Source organism: Ascaphus truei, unplaced genomic scaffold (genome assembly GCF_040206685.1).
Source record: "Ascaphus truei isolate aAscTru1 unplaced genomic scaffold, aAscTru1.hap1 HAP1_SCAFFOLD_526, whole genome shotgun sequence".
Lineage (NCBI taxonomy): Eukaryota > Metazoa > Chordata > Amphibia > Anura > Ascaphidae > Ascaphus > Ascaphus truei.
Window position 1 is genome coordinate 123,517 of NW_027456857.1, and position 5,680 is coordinate 129,196.

The 5,680-nt window shown below is 49.2% G+C and overlaps 1 non-coding gene across 1 annotated transcript; it reads left to right on the plus strand.

Moving 5' to 3' along the window:
- The first annotated feature begins 1,363 nt into the window (after window positions 1–1,363).
- Window positions 1,364–1,435, plus strand: TRNAP-UGG (transfer RNA proline (anticodon UGG)). The gene has a single exon. It is a non-coding gene; the product is annotated as a tRNA-Pro (tRNA).
- Window positions 1,436–5,680: the final 4,245 nt, after the last annotated feature.

Sequence of the window (5,680 nt, forward strand, 5' to 3'; positions counted from 1 at the left end):
AGCTGACAGAACCATATTCCAGATGTGTAGTTGGAAGCCACATCAGCAGCAGGACCGAGGCAGCATCATATTACATTCCCAGCACAGGTTGCTGCTTCTGTGAGGGGAGAATGATAGCGCAGCACAGACCTGCGCACAGCGGCTGCAGGAACTCCAGGTATATCCTGCTGTATAGTGCCCAGTACCTGCACCCACCTCACAGCACCCTGCTGTATAGTGCCCGGTACCTGCACCCACCTCACAGCACCCTGCTGTATAGTGCCCAGTACCTGCACCCACCTCACAGCACCCTACTGTATAGTGCCCGGTACCTGCACCCACCTCACAGCACCCTGCTGCATAGTGCCCGGTACCTGCACCCACCTCACAGCACCCTGCTGTATAATGCCCAGTACCTGCACCCACCTCACAGCGCCCTGCTGTATAGTGCCCGTTACCTGCACCCACCTAACAGCCCCTGCTGTATAGTGCCCGGTACCTGCACCCACCTCACAGCACCCTGCTGTATAGTGCCCGGTACCTGCACCCACCTCACAGCACCCTGCTGTATAATGCCCGGTACCTGCACCCACCTCACAGCACCCTGCTGTATAGTGCCCGGTACCTGCACCCACCTCACAGCACCCTGCTGTATAATGCCCGGTACCTGCACTCACCTCACAGCACCCTGCTGTATAGTGCCCGGTACCTGCACCCACCTCACAGCACCCCTGCTGTATAATGCCCGGTACCTGCACCCACCTCACAGCCCCTGTATCATACTGATAGAAATACAGTTTCCCATCCCAAATAATACAAACAGTTTATTAATACAGACTAACAATAAGAAACACTGAATAAAAAGTAACGCTCTGTAATTGTCACAAAATAGGAGACCGAGTAATCTACACAATGAATTTATCTGCTACAGCAGTCACACCCCATAGTAATATGCAATAGAAAAGAGTATCTTAATCTGAGAGTAAATACTCAGCAGGGACAAAAGCAATTCAGTGACATTGTTACAGAAAGCTTACACTCTAATACTTACATGTTAGGTAAAGGTGAGCACTCAATGTCATACATAGATCACACACATTTCTATTTCCACACACATGAGGAATTGCAGCTGGCTCGTTGGTCTAGGGGTATGATTCTCGCTTTGGGTGCAAGAGGTCCCATCTTTTTCTGTAGCTAATAATTTCCAGGTTTTCAGGGCTGCTGCTGCTGCTGCTGCATTCAGTTGCTCATTTGGCATCTTCATGATACTACATTACACTCAGTCAAAGTCACACACTCAGTCAAAGTCACCCACTCAGTCAAAGTCCTGACTCACACACCTCAGTCAGGTCAGCTGACAAATACACTGGGGGGAATCACTGCTGGCTCGTTGGTCTAGGGGTATGATTCTCGCTTTGGGTGCGAGAGGTCCCGGGTTCAAATTCCGGACGAGCCCATCTGTTTCTGTAGCTAATAATTTCCAGGGTTTCAGGGCTGCTGCTGCACGGTGTCTCTTTCAGTTGCTCATGTGGCATCTTCATGATACTACATTACAGGTCTCAGGCCAGGTTCCCAGTGACCGCCACTGCGCGCGACAAGCTCGCCACACACCACAGCCCCATCACACGCTCGCTGGCAGGGAAGACAAGAATGTTGGTTAGGACAGATACCCGGGCGCTATCTCAATAAGGTGTATATATATTGTAAAAATGTATAAAATATAATACAGCCTGGAATGAATGTTTCTCAAGTTGTCCTCCTGTGACTCAGAACCCCCGCAGGATCAATCCAGGATCCTTATTGACAATGTGATGCAGAAAGAAGAAGGGGGAGCACAGTTAGTGGTATTTTTGATATATTGATAATCAATTCTGTGGAGGACACCTCGATTGCGGGTGCCAGTCTACGTAGTAGACTCCATATAGTAATGGTGTGGAGACAGTGATATGTGTAGGTGGGTGGGATGAAAGTGAAAATAAATATAAATAGAAAACTTACACGGCCATGTGTAAGTTCTGTCCCATCAAGGTTTCTTTAGGTCGATTTTCTTCTCGGTAGAATTTTCTTCCCGTCTTCTGTCGTCTCTTTGCTAGGTGTTTCCTCCTCTTTCTCTTCTTCGTTCGATGGGGGTTTTATCCTCGTGGGAATGGAAAGGTAAGATGGTCAATACACATATGTGTGACAGTGGTAGTGTAAAGGGGGGTGATGGACTGGTGCAACAAAATACCGTTGCAATGCAATGTTATAAACCAACACTCACACGGGCCAATGTGAGAGATCTTTTATCAAGGTATCTTGATCTTCCCACCTCAAGGATTGGATCAGGGTGTCAGATGGTAAATATCTGGCAAATATTTGAGGTTAATGCAACCTTGTGATCAGGGTGGATAGTGATGAAAGAGAAAAATAGCTCAATACTCACACGGGCCAGTGTGAGTACACACTGGTAGTGGTTTCTTGTTCTCTTCTGATGTTTTTCTTGGGTTCTTCCTGCAACGCTGAATCAAAAGGATATATGCAGACTGTTTGGTCTAAAAGGGTTAAGTTTTATTTGCAACAGAAGGGGTTAACAGATACAAAACGAAATAAAATAAAGTAAAAAATGGAAACCAGTGGTCTCCAAGGCAATGTGGACTAGGGGAATGCTAGGGCAATAGTGATAGGGGATCCCTCACTCCTCGTCCGGATGGAGGGCTAAGACTAAGCCTCTGGTCCCGCTGGATAGGTTAAAGAAATTGTCCCAGTGTAGTGTGCAGAGCAACGCGTTTCGTCCTGTAACAGGACTTCCTCAGGCTCAATGGATGTTGACCGGCTGTCTGGCTGTGTTTTTATACTTGTAGTAGCCAATCTTATCCTCAATGTACTTAATGATCCTCTGCTTGCGCGACGGAGCGCCGCCATCTTGTTGGCTGCGCGCGCATCTCACATAAGTTGGTATGCGCATTTTAGTGTCAGTTTTGGTTAAAGTTCTCGGAATTTGAATGAGAGTTCATGGGCGGTTGCGTGCGCATCTTCATGTATACAGCGCATGAGGGCGGGTTCATGCGCTGTATACATGAACTCTCATTCAAATTCCGAGAACTGCAGACACAGTATCAAGTTCAAAAGATAGTTTATGATTCCTGCATCAAAATTAATGTAAATAATTTGCAGTGTGTGTGAGCAAACACGTTGAAATTTTCAGGATAGTTGTAGGCAGTATACAGTACATCATGTGCCAAGTTGGAAGCTAATCGGTTTAAGTTTTGACACTTTATTTAAAATTAAGCACGTTTGGTATCCATTTTCCACTTCCAGAAACTTGCTAATGTGAATAATTTTCAGTGCATGTTCTCAAAAGCCATGAAATTTGCAGAACAGTTTGGGGGAGTGCAAAGCATGTACTGTGCCAAGTTTGAAGACAATTGGTGTATGTGTTGGCACATTAATCCACATTAATGGTGTAGCCATGTGTAAGATTGGTGTACATATCTCTTTCTCATGCTGGCAGTAAACCTGGTAAATATGCAGGATTGCCAGCAACAATCAATGGAGGTTTGCCCTCAAACCCTGGTGAGGTGTCATATGTCCCCAAAGGAAGTGACAACATGCATTGTGCCCACACTTAGTGGTACAGAGCAGGTTGTTCTCTGGGGGGTGATATAAGACACAGCACTGCCTAAAGTTAGAAGTCAGTTTCCTGTTGTTGTGCTGCCTCTGTTCAGTTAGAGGCACGGGAAGGTTTGCAACAGTGTTGCAGTGTCTCCTGCTAGCTGTGAGTCAGTAAGCAGGCGCAGCAGAGTTAGAGGAGCTGACAGACAGAGCAGCTCAAGAGAGAGACAGAGCAGCTCAAGAGAGTAGAGGTGGAAAGCAGATCTATTAGGGAGAAGGGACCTTCGTAATGGAGTGCTGCACAGAGATGAGCGGCTGAGTTGCTATCTGTGAGGGGCAGCTTGCTCATACCCTGCAAATAAAGATGCCCTGTTCAAAGAAACCCCCACTGTGTGAGTGTGAGATTACTCAACAGTGGCAGTCACCACCGAGAAGGAGTTCCTCACCAGGACCATCTCCCTGCGGAAGCACAGATCCTGATGAGGTGGAGGCGCTGCACATGATGTAAGTAGGACTCGCACCCACTACCTCAACTACCTGTCCTGATGTCATCCCCTAATACCATCAAGCGGGAGACTCAGGAGTCCTGTTACTTGCAGGTGCACCACCATACACGATCACGTAACGGGGACCGGTTAGACCACATGGGCCAATGTGAGATTGGGGGGGTCAGGCAAGGGGGTCCACCCGTTACAATGGTTTTTGACATTAATCGTTTTAGACTGTTGTCCTTCAGCAACTGGTTAACGTTAATAATTTGCAGTGTATGTCAGCAAAAGCCATGTAAATTTCAGGATAGTTGCGGGCCGAGTAAAGTATGTGTTCTGCCAAATTTTAATGTAATTGGATTATGTTTTGGCACATTAATTAAAGTTACGCATTTCCATATGAGATACTGGGCCCTTCTTAGAGTGCATAATGTAAACAATTTGCAGTGTGTGCTAGCAAACACTTTGTAATTTTCAGGATAGTTGTGGGCAGTATACAGCACCTCATGTGGCAAGTTTTAAATGAATCACTTTATGTTTTGACTCCTGGATTCACAATAAACGCGTTTATGTGAGCATTTTCCACTTTCGGAAAGTGGTTAATGTACATAATTTGCGGTGCATGTTATCAAAAAACATGACATTTTATGGATAGTTTGGGGGAGTGCAAAGCATGTTCTGTGCCAAGTTTGAAGCCAATTGGTGTATGTCTTGCCAGATTTATCTACATTAACCGTTTTTCACATTAAACATTTTAGTCTACCCCAGTTTTTCTCACCGGTGTGAGCAAGGGCAAAGGTGACCTGATACCATGGATATGAGATGTGTACACGAGGGAGGAGGCATAATGCTCAGAGCTGCAATAATACAATAAAGACCTCTAATAGAGGTGTCACAACTTACTCACACCCCCGGTCCCCGCTGCTCACACCCCCCCGGTTCCCGCTGCTCACACTCCCCGGTCCCCGCTGCTCACACCCCCGGTCCCCGATGCTCACACCCCCCCGGTCCCCGCTGCCCACCCCCCCGGTCCCTGCTGCTCACACCCCCCAGTCCCCGCTGCTCACACCCCCCGGTCCCCGCTGCCCACCCCCCCGGTCCCTGCTGCTCACACCCCCTGGTCCCCGCTGCTCACACCCCCCGGTCCCCGCTGCTCACACCCCCCGGTCCCCGCTGCTCACACCCCCGGTCCCCGCTGCTCACACTCCCCGGTCTCCGCTGCTCACACCCCCCGGTCCCCGCTGCTCACACCCCCCAGTCCCCGCTGCTCACACCCCCCCGGTCCCCTCTGCTCACACCCCCCGGTCCCCGCTGCTCACACCCCCCGGTCCCCGCTGCTCACACCCCCCGGTCCCTGCTGCTCACACACCCTGGTCCCCGCTGCTCACACCCCCCGGTCCCCTCTGCTCACTCCCCTGTTTCCTGCTCCCTCAGGGTAGGAGGCTGAGCGCGTCACGTGGGGACGTGGTGTGTCGGATCATTCCGTCTGCTGGGGATGATCACACATCGCTCAGCAGACGGAGGCGCGCGCATGCGCACACAGCCACGCAGTGTCGCGAAGCCACAAGTGTGCTCCAGCCCTAACAATATCAGATTACAAAAGTATTGTTGTTTGTCCGGGA